The sequence below is a fragment of the Mirounga angustirostris genome, unplaced genomic scaffold (genome assembly GCF_029215605.1).
Source record: "Mirounga angustirostris isolate CCGP_5_RB_7025 unplaced genomic scaffold, mMirAng1.0.hap1 SCAF_5, whole genome shotgun sequence".
Classification (NCBI taxonomy): domain Eukaryota; kingdom Metazoa; phylum Chordata; class Mammalia; order Carnivora; family Phocidae; genus Mirounga; species Mirounga angustirostris.
The window spans coordinates 65,307,819-65,322,564 of NW_026991713.1; the positions used below are offsets into that span (position 1 = coordinate 65,307,819).

The window sequence follows — 14,746 nt, forward strand, 5'->3', positions numbered from 1 at the left end:
GGCTGCTGTAACAAAATATCACTGCCTGGATGGCTTATACACAATGGAAATTTATTTCTCACAGTCCTGGATGCTGGAATGTCCAAGATCAAGGTGCCAACATGGTTGTGTTCTGGAGAGGGCCCTCTTTCTGGTCCATAGCTGGTGCTTCTCCCTGTGTCCTCACATGGTGGAAAGGGCTAGGGGCTTCTGTGCAGTCTTTTCTAGAAGGCTCTGATTCAATAATGCAGATACCTCATGACCTAATCACCTTCCAAAGGCCCCATCTCCTAACACCATCACCTTTCGGGGTTAGGATTCAACATACGAGTTTGGGGAGCACAAACATTCATAGCAATAGACACAATTCCATCTGATTAGACTCAAAAAACATGGGACCCCATTTTAAAAATGACAATCATTTCATGCACTGTAGGCATTTAACCTCATTGTCATAGCTCTCTTCTCTCTATCCTGCAGTTCTGGGTTTCCAGGCTGACATTTCATATGAGGAGCAAAGGAACTTAGCCTTCCATTCATTGTGAATCCTCCAACTTGCTCTTGAAACTTTTACTGACCTCTCCTTAATACGTGGCTCTATGATAGTAGCCTGCTTTGGCTCAGGCTGAATGAGTTCTGTATGGATTCATAGTTGTTGATATTAATTCAAGTCATGATTACTATTGTAGTGACCCTTAGCACCTCTATCACAACACATAATTACCATTTCTTTTTTTGTGGTGGGAAAAACTAAGATCTAGTGTCTTAGCAAGTCTGATGTTCATAATACAGGACTGTTGTCTATAATTACTATTACGTGCATGACATCTCCAGGACTTATTTATCCACTAGTTGCAAGCTTGTACCATTAAACAATATCTCTCCTTTTGTCCTACCTCCAGTTCCTGGTACCACCATTCTATGCACTGTTTTTAAGAGTTCTTCTTTTTTAGGCTGCATATATAAGTGAGATAATATAGTATTTGTCTTCCTTTATCTGACTTATCTCACTGAGCATAATGTCCTCAAGGTCCATCCATGTTTTTGCAAATAGCAGGATCTCCTTTCTCATGGGTGAATAATATTATATATACATATAAGTCACATCTTCTTTACCACTCATCTATCGACAGACACTTAGGTTGTTTCTGGCTTATCTTTTGATGATTCAACTAACAGTGTCCAGGAGCATAAAGCAGGGTTGTATTCTGCAACCCCTTTTGTATTAGTTCAATATTAACTATTTGAAACTGACTTTAGTAAATGTGGATGCTTGTTCATTGTCCATAAAAATAGTTGAGTTTCTTCCTGTACACTAATATTAATGTCACAAACTGAAAGTGGCCTGGGGGGTGATGCATCCTATGATCACACCACTAACAGTAAAACTAGTCTTTTTTTTTCCCACACCACTCAGAAGTGTTTTATTAAAAACAAAAATGAAACAAAAAAACCCTTTAAATCAGTAAGTCTGATTAAATTCAATATTAACTCAAGTTCTCAAAAACCCATCAGGGAAAGCCAACAGGTACATCAGAGAAAGCAGGCAGCTGCTGACAAGTCTTCAGTGGAAAAGTCAGTTGCACACTTACTTAAGCTGCCCTAATGATTATCAAGCCCACGTTCTGTTTTTCAAAAACAGGTTTCAAGGAAAGCACACGGACACCCCCAGTAGTACAAAGATGGAACAATGAAGTTCAAGGAAACAGGAAAAGCCAAATATGACAATACACACCAATAATCTATAAAATAAAATAAGTCTTTCCATCCTGGAAGAAAATGGGAAACCTCATGAATGTTAACACATAAAAAGAGAACCAACCCCTCTTGGAGCAACCCTAAACATTTTCCCAATGACTAAGCCACAAGTGACAGCTTAGGACACCATTAACATATAGTTTTTACATACAATATGTATGTAAATTAGAGGGTTTTTTTACTCAATTAGCATTTTTTTCTTTTGATCGTTTCCCTAATTTTCTCTAGCAACATTTTTCCTTTGGTTTGACCAGTTGAACTCAAAAGTTTTGGAACCTAAAGTGAGTATCAACTCCTACTGGAATACAACTTGGGAAATGCAATCCTAGAAAACGCAAATTTTAACTGAAGTGGCTTGACAAAGTTAAGCATCCATTCTCAATGTGACAATGTCCGCCATATTAATCACTAGGTGAATGGCTTCTCTTGGCTGGATCACATGACCCAGAATGGTAATGGCATACACTGTGGTGAGGTATTGCAGAACTATATGTACAAATACCCACCTACTTAAGCTTTCAATAAATACAACCATTTTAAAACATCTAAAACCATTTCAGTAAAATAAATAAAAAAATATTGCATTTCTATTGGTCTGTTTTGCCTCTTGAACTAGCTTGGAGTGTTGTTCATGACAGAAGACACAACAGTTAATTAGTTGCTACTCCAAGCTCCATAGGCTTCAATATTTCCTGCTCTTCAAGCCTCAGCACCTTTTTTGCAATGATAATGGTATTCTTCATCAGCATTGCCACTGTCATGGGACCAACACCCCTGGGACTGGAGTGATGTCACTAGCTTTCTTTCTGACTCCTTCAAAATCCACATCTCCAACCAACTTGGGGTTAACAGTTATGGGATCCTGAAGTCTATTTATTCCCATATTGGTGACTACTGCTCCCTCCTTTAAAAAATTTATTTTATTTTATTTAAATTCAATTAATTAACATATAATGTATTATTAGGTTCAGAGATAGAGTTCAGTGACTCATCAGTCTTATATAACACCCAGTGCTCATTATATCATGTACCCTCCTTAATGTCCATCACCCAGTTACCCCATCCCCTCACCCCCATCCCCTCCAGCAACCCTCAGTTTGTTTCCTATAGTTAAGGGTCTCTTATGGTTTGTCTCCCTCTCTGATTTCATCTTGTTTTATTTTTCCCTCCCTTCCCCTATGTTCCTCTGTTTCGTTTCTTAAATTCCACATATGAGGGGCGCCTGGGTGGCTCAGTTGGTTAAGCGACTGCCTTCAGCTCAGGTCATGATCCTGGAGTCCCAGGATCGAGTCCTGCATTGGGCATCCTGCTCAGCAGGGAGTCTGCTTCTCCCTCTGACCCTCCTCCCTCTCATGTGCTCTCTCTCTCTCTCAAATAAATAAAAAAACTCTTTTTAAAAAAAATTCCACATATGAGTGAAATCATATGATAATTGTCTTTCTCTGATTGACTTATTTTGCTTAGCATAATACTCTCTAGTTCCATCCACATCTTTGCAAATGGCAAGACTGCATTTTTTTGATGTCTGAGTAACATTCCATTGGAGGTATATACCACATCTTCTTTATCCATTCATCTGTCAATAGACATCTAGGTTCTTTCCATAGTTTGGCTATTGTGGACATTGTTGCTATAAACATTGGGGTGAAGGTGCCCTTTTGCATCACTACATTTGTATCTTTGGGGTAAATACCCAGTAGTGCAATTGCTGAGTTGTAGGTTAGCTCTATTTTCAACTTTTTGAGGAACCTCCATAGCGTTTTCTGGAGTAGCTACACCAGCTTGCATTCCCACCAACAGTGTAAGAGGTTTCCCCTTTCTCCACCTCCTTGCCAACATTTGTTGTTTCCTGACGTGTTAATTTTAGCCATTCTGACTGGGGTGAGGTGGTATCTCATTGTGGTTCCTATTTGTATTTCCCTGATGCCAAGTGATGTTGTGCTGCTCCCTCCTTGATCATAGCTGCTGTGATCAGATTTGGACTGCCTGTAGCAGAGACCACTATATCTGCAAGAACCGTATGTTTCCTCGGTTGCTCTTTGGGAGGGTTCGGATGAGACACGGTAACGGTGGCATTGCCTCCAGGGCCTTCACACGCCCCATCTGTGTGTAGTAGCTGTGCAATGGGCATGCCAACATTTTTGACCTTCCAGCCACAACCACATTCTTCCCTGGGATTGGAATGCCAATTTGCTTAATTATTTCCTAGACACTCCATGAGGTCATCGGTAACATGGACTACTGTCCAAACACATTTGCCCTACACAAATGACATGAAAGCCATCAACATCCTTGTCTGGAGAAACAGCATTATAGATCTCTTCCTAGTCAGTGTGCTCTGGAAGAGGCAGCTGAACAAGGAGGCCACCTGTGTTATCATTATTTAATTTATTGATTCAATTCAACAGGTCTTCCTCTGAAACTGAAGCCGGTTTCACAATGGTGAGGCGATTTCCACATCTGCAGCTGCCCTGGTTTTGTTGAGGTTGGAGGGGTGACTTGCAGGATTCTCACCAACCAGAACCACACTCCCAACCACCTTGCAGCTTGTGGCCCAATGTCACCCATTCTTCCACCTCCTGCCACACTTCCTGCTTGATCTGTGGGCAAGTTTCCTTCCAGAAATGACAACAGCTTCATTTCGATTACTGAGAGGTGGAAAGGGCAATGGCGGAGGCGGCAGCTCTTTAGGGGCCAGGGGGGCAGCCAGGGGACAGCCGGTGGCCGATGTGGACACAGTGGGGTGGGGGGATGCAGCTGCCCTCACCTGTGCTGGTGTCTGCCTGGTGAGTCTGGTCTTCAGTCAACTATTTTAATATTAAAATAATTATTATGTGGCTGTTCTCCAAATGTAGTGATTCTAAGCTTAATAATTCCATTCAACCAGCTAATTTTTAAATTAAAGCAGCAATATCCCAACTGTTTTAATTACATCCTCATGAGTGAAAAAATGTATCCGCATGCTCTCCCAATCCGTATGGATTTATTTATAAATTATATACCCATGCCAGGATATCAATATGTTATCTACATTAGAAAGCATGCATAAAACGGCAATTTAAAAAGATGACATACAGATAAAAATGAGTGGTTTTTTTCTTACTTTACTCATTACTAGAACAATATCACTCAATTATGATGATGACTAAGCTGCTTCCTTTTAAAAATGCCTTGCTAATCCTGATGGCTTCATGCTCCCCCCGGTAGCTAATACAACAGGCACAACACAAACTCAAGGCACAGCTAATAATTAACAAGAGGGGAGGTAAATCCATATTTTAGGTAGTCTTCCTATTAAGCTTAAGTTTGGAGGTTGATGTTTGGTCGGATAGATCAGAACCTTGCTTTACCTCATAATGTGGCTGATAAAAAGCTCGCCCCTCTGAAGGATCAGAGACGTGCAGGTTGTGCCATTTCCTTTTTGTTTACTTATGCTTGTTATTTGGGGGGATTTGTCTTTAATCCTCTCCATTTTGTGAAAGGTAGTTTAGTTGAAACCAGATGCTCCATGCCATACACCCACCGAGACACATCTGAACTCCAACATGTGGCCATTGGGTGAGAGTGAACAGCAACAACAAAAAATGTGTCAACTCCTTGCTTGAGGAACTTTCCACATCCCCATACCTAGAGAACCACGGAGGGGGGTGGGGTTGGGTCCCAGGCAGGTCACACCTGGCAAGCTGACCAAGCAGGTGAGGGGCCTGGATCAACGAAAATATTTAAATAGTAGTACAACTCGACTCATTTCATGGTTACGTATAAATGTAGATCTAAGTGCATCCTGTGTTACAGGGCCCCTAGAGACTCCAGGCAGAAAGGTATTTGCTACTAGCTCACCCTGGAAAGTTCACTGGGAACCACTGCTGCTTATAAATGGACGTCCCAGAAAGCTGCTTCTCAGGCGCCAGGTGCTTCCATCATAACTTCACAGGTTTGCCTTACCTACACATCCTCTGTACTCTTCATATTGATATCGATGTTGATGTATTTTTTAAGTTACATTTATTTTAAAAATTTTAAAAAAGAAACATTGTGCTGCCGGCATGAATGGAAAACTTCGTCTCACTTCCCTCTCTCCTGTTTCGCAAACCCCCGGTCTTCTGACCACAGTCTGCACCTCGCAGCTGCGAGCCCAGCGGGCTCCTTGCCCGCCTCCCTGCAATACCCAGCATTCGGTGCGGCCCGGCGACGCCCGGGATGGGAAAGTGCATCGCACTGCACCTGTTGACGGGCTTCTCCGCGATCAGTGCCCAGAGGGTGGGGAGGGTGAATGTGCCTTCACAGATCACCTTGTAGACCGTGTTTGAGGAAGCACCTCTTTTTTTGTTTACTTCCAGGAAATACAGAACCAAATATAAGACTCAAATATAGTCGTGGTATTGTCCTTATGGCTTGGGTATTTGGGCTAGTGTCCCTTATCACTCCTGACCCTGGGTCTTGATTTCCAACCATCACTTATGTTTTTCTCAGTTCTTATTCATTGTTTGTATTTATGGTTTGCTGGCATTTTTTGTGGCTGCATTCTTGTACCAAGCCACTGCAAAGCTTTGTGGAATGGGGCAGAAGTACATAAGATATCTCACATGACATTCCCTGCCCCCAGAGGTCATTACTGACTTCATCTCTCATGAGGATAGAAGTCTGTGTATCTTATGGAGGACAGCAGTAAGGACGTGTGGGATGTCTTATTATATCTACTTCATGACATTTCACAATCTACTGTATAAATTCTACACAGAGACCGGCCCGCTTATTACTCAAAACAAGCCTATGTAAAGGGCACACCAAAAGAATGTGGTAGAAGTGTTAGATGGCCAGTTCTCCCAAGAGACCATTTTCTCTCTCTGTCTCTAGCTTTCTTTCTTTCCCTCCCTCTCTCCCTTCCTCACTCTTTCTCTTATCCCTTCTATTCCCCTCCTTTCCCTCCTCTCCCCTTCTTCCCTCCTCTCTTCCCCTGTTTCTCCTTCATCCCCTGCCCCCACCATAAGAACAATCCTGGGCTAGCCTGCTGGAGGTTGAGATAAATCTCCTGAAACAGAACCAGTTTGTCACAGCTGAAAGCCATCTTAAAATTGCCAGTGGACCCCAGCCGAGCTCAGCTGAGCCTCTCCCAGAACCACCTAGCCATAGATTTGTGAGAAATCATAAGTGGTGGTTGTTTTTAGCCACTAAGTTCTGGGGTGGTTTGCTGTGTGGCAATAGCTAACTGATCTAGAGATTCAGAGGTTGAGGTTACGTGACAGTCTGTTGGTGGCAGAGCTAGGAGAAGAATCTGGCTGCTGCTTATTCCTGGTCTAGGAGTTTGTCTATCATAGCATACTTCTGAATCGATCCACCCGCCTGCCCCTCGAGGAGCTGAGCTTCTGTCCTTGGAAGAGTGGCCGATGGTGTATTCTGTCCCCTCATGGAGTCAATGGCGGCCACATGGATGACCGCATGACATCCTTAGGCAACGAAGGTCTGTTTAGATTTGTAGAACGAATCTCTGTTTTGGAAGACATATCAAAAAATCTTTGGTGGTTCTGTAACTATCTGGCATCTCCATCTGCCCGTTTTTTTACATAAAAATCCCATAAACCAAATCAAATTAGCTCTACTTGATTTTCCATCTTAACATGTAGTGGTAAAATAAAACATGCACATTGTCATCTGGAGGTCACGGAATACATCAATTCCCCATGTTGTTGTGACTCTGAGATGCCTTCAGGGAACGTTGGGAGGTGGCTCTCCCTCCCACTGCACCTTGGCTGGTTGCTTCACTTCTGGCTGTGGTACAAAATGTCAGCCTACGGCTGATACTCGGCTTGATTTCTAAGACCAGGCTCATTGGCATGCTTTGTAAAATCTCCTATCAGCATAGTAAGAAAGGTCACTTAACAATGAGACAGTCAATACGTTTCCACCCCAAGAATGAAGTTTGGTGTAAAAAGAAGTAAAAATAGTGCCAGGAAGAAATTATCAGCTCATCAACATGTTTATTAAATGCATCATACTTGGAGCACCAGATGTGAGAAAGGCAAAGGCTAAATGCCAGCAGCAGGGTTGCTAAGTAAATTATTTCTTGTTGCTGGTAATGAGAGGTTGTACTTGGTGGGAGTTGCCATGAAATTATATGTTTCTGCTGTTTTGTTCCTCAATGAACCGTGATCAACTCTAGGAACTGTTTGGATTAAGTTTTCCCTTTGGTGTTGATAGAAAAGAAAATTCCCTCTAAAAGAAAACCTTTATAAGCTCCAATTTCTTTTTTCTGAATTCACAATTTCCTTATGTCTTCATTTTGGGGTGTTGGTGACAGAGCAATACATGAATTCAGCTGATTAATAAATGTATCAAATGTAATTTTATGATTACCTCCAAGTCTCCCTTTTCCTTATACCTTGCAAAAAAACTACTGTTGACTTGAGTTATGCTCAGGACTTAGAATGGGCAGAAAGAAAGAAGATCCTAGAAAGATGAGACTTTGTTAGCATTTTCAAATCATATGTCTGCTGGAGAAATGGGAAAATCTTACAATAAAGCTGCTGATTTGATTAAGAAGACTACTAATTACACACTGTAGCAACACCCTCATGCACAATCTCCTATTCATAGATCTGGCATTTCCCCCATTTCTTGTTTAGAAAAACATTTTCTGGCTTAGTTGAGAAGAACAAGTCATTAGAAGCTCCAGTAAACAATTCTGTGTGGGGTGTCCATTTGAGCAAGCAGCTGTCCTTTGAAAATTGCCCTTTATTGTTTGAAGCTCCCAATTTTGCAGTCAGGAGGTCGTATAAAATCAATTAAGTCAGAGGATCTCTGGGTAATCAGTTCCAAGAACTGTTGCCCCAGCTGCGATTATTTGCTGACTGTGGCAGCTTACCCCTGTTCCTGTCACTGGCACCCACACATTAGCCTTCACCTCCTGGCAGGAGTGTGGTCCCGCCCCCCTGAGCTTGTCTCCTTCGCCCCCCTTGCTGGGTGGGCGGTTGGGCGCAGGCTGCCAGTCCCTGAGACTTCCCCTGGCTGCACTCTCCAGAGATGCCAGGAGGATGCCCTGCTGGGTTAACAGGTTGTGACTTTCACTTCCTCCTCACTGGCAGGTAGGAAGCTGGAAGGAAGGACCGCAAATTGCTGTGTTGCTATGGCAACCAGAGCTGCTCTTCAGAAAAGCTGTTGAAGAGAAAAAGCTTCTCTAGTCTTCTGATTATCCTTCTGTATTTTCCCCCTTTCTTCTCTCCTTATTAGGCACCTCAAGCAATCATTTCTCCTAATAACTCTGTACACCTCCTCCTTAAGGAAATCACTCACACCGAGGCTGAAGCAACTGATAAGTGTTCATCCTTTAATTTAAGGTACAAATTCTTAAACCAAAAGAAGAAACTCTCATAATATCGAATGTTCTGATTTTATGCATCATTTGGCTGGATGAAGAAGTATTTTTGATGTAGAGGGTAGAGACTTCTTCATTTATTCATTCACTAAACATGTATTAAATACTCACCAATAAGTACCAGGTGAAATGCTAAGCCTTGAGGATTCAGAGACACAGAAGACATTGTTTCTATCTCAGTCTGGTGGAAAGGCAGATATGAAAATAAATAGTCACAATAAGGTAGTGCTGGTGTCTGATAAAAGCCCATCTGGCCCTGTGGGGCCTCAGGGATGGGTGAGTCATTCTGCTGGGAAGGGTGTGAGCGTCAGGAAAGGCTCAGTACGCAGGCGAGTGGAGAGGCACGCACAGGTATGTGGTATGTACCCCTTACACGCTCTCCTGAGTTCATTCTCTCAGTTTCATTTACTGGCTAGTGGGTTGAGACCGTAGAAAGCCCAGGCAGTCTTTGTGAGATAAAGTGTAAATATGATTCAGAGAAAGCTGGGGTGTCACTTGTGAGTGTTTGGAAGCCACGTGGAGATGGTAGTGACGGAAGCTGGGAGGCTGGAGGCTGGCAATGAGGGGAACCACTTGGGGACCCTCATGGGGGAAAGTCCAGGCTAGAACATTCAACTGGACCTGGGGGTGGGGGCAGAGTTGGGGACAACCAGAGGCTAGTGTGGGAGGCGTAGTTGGTGTGAGGTGATCAAGCCTGTGGGGGTATGGGAGTGTGAGATTGGTGGGGACACCAATGAGAAAAGATCCATCTGACTATTATGAAGGCCAGGAGTGTAGTGGCATGGTTAACAGCTGGGCTCGGGAATTCAACAGATGTGGTTTGTCTCTGCTCTACTACCACTAGCTGGAGCCTTTGAACAAATAGGAATCTTTCCGGGCCTGTCTTCTCAGCTGTACAGTGGGGAATTAGAGATCTGTTATGGGTTGAATTGTGTCCTCCTTCCCAATTCACATGTTGAAGTCCTACCCCCCTCCCGGCATTGTGTTTGGAGATAGGGTCTCCAGAATGTGACTCTATTTGGAGACAGAGTCTTTTAAAGTTTAAATGAGCTCATTAGGGTGGGCCCTCGTACAATATGACCCATGTCCTTATATGAATTTGGACACAGACACAGACAGAGGGAAGATAATGTGAGGACCCAGGGCGAAGATAGCCATCTACAGCCAAGGAGAGAGGCCGGGAGCAGCCCCTTCCCTCACAGCCCTTGGTAGGACACCTTGATCTGGGACTTCTAAGCTCCAGAACTGTGAGAAAATAAATCTCTTTTGTTAAGCACCACCCAGTCTGTGGTGCTTTAACTAATACGTAGAGTTGTCGTGAGGATTAAATAATTTATATAATATAGCAAAACACCTGATAATATTCAGTATGTGGTAGCTGTTATCAATAACAATGAAATTGGCTCCACTTTAAACAAAAATAAATCCTAACTCACTTGCATTATTAGACTGATAAGGCTATCAAGATTACTTGTGTCTCTGCTTAACTGAGTGTCAGAGGGTCCTTTTTTTCCATTCTGATGTTTAAATCTTTTAAATATGCCTCATCCATCCTTATACTGATTAAAATTAAAGCTTTTTGTTTTTTTTTTTTTACTTACAGGCCCGAGTGCCTCTATTTAATTGCAAGAGATTGAAATTGAACGTGTCCTGCTTATAGAAAGAAGTTTTGTTTTGTTTTGTTTTTAATAAGTCAGTCAAGTTGTCAATGTTTTCTAATGACTTGCTTCTTTTTTTTTTTTCACAACAGAGTGCTGAAAATTCCAGTTAACTTTAAGGTTCTAGGCAATTGAATAAATCCAATGTGTCAACATTCTTTGCTTTCCTTGGGCACATTCTGCAAAACACAGTCTTACATAACTGCTCTACATTGTGAGGACTCAAACTTGTGTCTGGAACTTTAATTATAATAAAAAAAATATGCAAATTACTATCATTGTCTCTATTTATTTTGGACCAGCTGCTTCTAAACAATTAACAAACAAATCATGTAAATGTAATTAGGAGAAATACCAGGCTCAGAGCAGAAAACAGAAAAAATTGAATTCTGTTTACAGTCTTCCAGATTATGCTTCTCCATTGCATTTATAAGAGCTGGTACCAAACAGTAAATTTCACTTTATCATTACCCTGATCTGACATTTCTACTTATCTTCTAAGAGTGAAATTTATTTAGTTTCTTTCTCTCCCTTGAGAAGAAGGTTATAAACCACAGAACAAATGATCTTTATTGGTTCTTATCTACCCAAGAAAAGTCTGTGCCCAGAATTTCAAGGAAAGAAGAATGGGGAAGGAAGATTATGGGAAGATGTAACTCAGACTGCCAGGAGGAGGGAATACAGGACCTTTAGTGGGTAGGGTGGATTCAAATGCCATTTCTCCCAACAGGATGTGAAGCCTAGTGCACTACTCCTTGAATCTGGGCTGTACTTTGCAACTAGCTTTGGCAAATTGAACAGTGTGATTTCCAAGCAAGGCCTCAAGAGTACTTACAGCTTCTGCTCTCATTTTCCTGCATCATTGTCCTGAGATTGCCATGTAAAGAAGTTTGCTTGAGTCACCTGGAAAATGACAGAGCACATGAAAAGAGACCCAGCTGACAGTCAGCACCAACTGCCAGACATAAGAGGGAGGCATCTTAGACTATCCAGCTCCAGTCCCAGGCAAGTCCAGGAGAATAATCTAGCTGAGTCTAGCCCATATTGCTGTCCTACCAGATTGAGAGTCAGTAAAAGGAATGTGGTTTTAAGTCACTAAGTTTTGGGTTATTTGTTACACAGCAATAAATATCTGATACAAAAGCACATAGGATATTGACAAAACATTTTACAAAATCCAACAGTCATGATGAAAACATCCAACAAAAATTTACAAAAATTGTAAAATTGTTAATTAAATGTGTAGATTATGTAAAACATACTGACTAGAAAATATAAATTGAATTTGGCAAGGCAAGGGAAGGCAAACCTGAAAATAATCAAACATTTTAGGTGTAGAATACAATTTGACCTATGTAGTTGTTTCAAAACTCATCAGTTTCTTGAAAATCATTGTTAAGGCTGATACAAAAAGTACATTTCTAGTTTTACAGATTCTAATTTAATGGTTAAATTACTATGCATTATGCAGGCTGTAAAACTGGTCTTATTTATTTTATATACTTTTCTCATTCAGAACACTTTTCATTACGTTTCATTGTGTTGAAAGGACGGTCTTATGCATCTGTTTCAGTGCCATATTTTGGAGGCAATCTTTTGCTAATAGTTAAAGAACTGTTGTCTTAAGAGTGAAATAATAATTCATTAAAAGGATCTGTGAAATAAAAAAAAAATCTTATTAGAAGTTAATTTCCTTAACCTGATAAAAGCTATCTATGAAAAGCCCTTGAAGAACATCATACTTAATTGTGAAAGACCGAATGCTTCCCCTCTAAGGTCATAAACTCAACAAGGATGTCCACTCTCACCACTTCCATTCACCATTGTGCTGAAGATTCTAGCTAAGACAATTAGTGAAGAAAAAGAAATAAAATGCATCCGGATTGTAAAGGAAGAAATAAGATATTCTACTTGCAGAAGATATGATCTCCCATATGGAAAATCCTAAGGAATCCACTAAAAAATTATTAAAACTGACAAATGAGTTTAGGAAGGAGTAAGATGCCAGATCAATGTACAAATATAATTGTCTTTCTATACACTTGCAATGAATAGTCAGAAAATGAAATTAAGAAAACAATTCCATTGACAATAGCATCAACAAGAATAAAATACTTATATATTTGTTTAACATAAGAAATCCAAGACTTGTATAGTTAAAACTGTAAAACACTATTGAAAGAAAACAAAGATCTAAATAAATGGAAAGACATCATGTTCATTAATGAGAAGACTTAACATTGTTGAGATGGCAATACTCCCCAAACAGATCTACAGATTCAACAAAATCCTTACAGTCCTTATCAAATCACAGCTGACCTTTTTTGTAGAAATTGACAAGCTGATCATAAAATTCATGTAGAAATGCAAAATACCCAGATTTGATCAAACAATCTTGAAAAAGAAAAGCAAAGTTAGACTCACTTCCAGATTGAAGAAGTTACTACAAACCTACAGCAGTCAGGACAGTGTGTTACTGGCTAAGTATAGACATATAGGTAAGTGGAATAGACTTAATGGTCCAGAAATAAACCTTCATATTTATGTTCAACTGATTTTTGACAATGCACCCAGATAATTACACAGAGAAAGAATGGTCTTCTCAAGAAATGGTACTGGGACAAATGGATATGTACATACAAATTAATGACTTTAGAGCCCTACCTTACACCACACATACACAGTAACTCAAAATGGATGATAGAAGAGCTAAAACTATAAATCTCCTGGAAAAAATATAGGAACAAATCTTTACGACTGGGTTAGGCGACTGTTTCTTTTTCTTTCTTTTTTTGTTTTAGAGATTTATTTATTTATTTGAGAGAGAGCGAGAGAGAGGCAGAGGGAGAGGGAGAAGGGGAGAGAGAATCCTAAGCAGACTCCAAGCTAAGCACAGAGCCCAACATGCGGCTCAATCGCAGGACCCTGTGATCATGGCCTGAGCCAAAATCAAGAGTCAGATGCTTAACTGGCTGAGTCATCCAGGTGCCCCCAACTGTTCCTTAGACAAAAAAATCAAAAGCACAAGTGACAAAAGAAAAAATAAGTAGGATTTCATCAAAATTATAAACATTTGTGCCTTAAAGGACACCATCAAGAAAGTAAAAGGAAAACCTGCAGAATGTGAGAAAACACTTGCAAATCATATTTCTGATAAGGGACTTTTATTCACCATATATAAAGTAACTTCCAACTCTAATAAAAAGAGAAATAACTCAATTTAAAGATGGGCAAAGGATTTCAATAGACATTTCTCCAAAGAAGATCTATAGATGGCCAGTAAGGACAAAGAAAAGTGCTCTACATGACTAGTCTTTAGGGAAATCAAAACCACAGTGACATACCACTTCACATCCACTAGTCTGGCTATAATAAAAAAGACAGAAAACAGGTATTTGGAAAGATGTGTAGAAATTGGAACCCTCTATACATTGCTGGTCAGAATGTAAAATAGTGTGGCCACTTTTGAAAACAGTTTGGTATTTTCTCAAAATGTTAAACATAGAGTTACCATATAGCCCAGCAATTCCACACCTAGGTATATACCCAAGAGAAAGAAAAATGGATGTCCAGACAAAAATGTGTACATTCCTGTTCAAAGCAATGTTATTCATAATAGCGAGAAACTAAAACAACCCACATTTCTATCAGAATGGATAAACAAAATGTGGTATATCCATCCAATGGAATATTATTCTGCCATAAAAAGATTGATATGTGCTCTGACATGGGGGAACCTGGAACACTACTACACTGAGTGGAAGAAGCTGGTCATAAAAGGCCACGTGTTGCATGATCTCATTTATATGAAATGTTCAGAATTGGCAAATCTATAGAGACAGAAAGTCTGAGGCCTGGGGGTAGGTGGGGGGAGGGTTGGAGAATGTTGAGTGCCAGCTAGCAGCCATGGGGTTTCATTTTGAGGTGACAAAAATGTTCTCAAATCAGATTTTGGTGACAGTCGCACAACTTCAAATAA

At 40.7% G+C, this 14,746-nt stretch overlaps 1 long non-coding RNA gene and 1 pseudogene across 2 annotated transcripts; one reads left to right on the forward strand and one right to left on the reverse strand.

Annotated features, from left to right (window-relative positions):
- Window positions 1-1,428: 1,428 nt before the first annotated feature.
- On the reverse strand, window positions 1,429-5,284 carry LOC123839620 (bifunctional methylenetetrahydrofolate dehydrogenase/cyclohydrolase, mitochondrial-like; annotated as a pseudogene).
- A 245-nt stretch (window positions 5,285-5,529) lies between these two features.
- On the forward strand, window positions 5,530-11,000 carry LOC135364334 (uncharacterized). Of its 2 annotated transcripts, none has more exons than XR_010411213.1 (3): window positions 5,530-5,671; window positions 8,965-9,071; window positions 10,219-11,000. It is a non-coding gene; the product is annotated as an uncharacterized LOC135364334 (long non-coding RNA). The 2 variants fall into 2 exon arrangements; XR_010411214.1 differs by having other exon boundaries at window positions 10,860-10,999.
- Window positions 11,001-14,746: the final 3,746 nt, after the last annotated feature.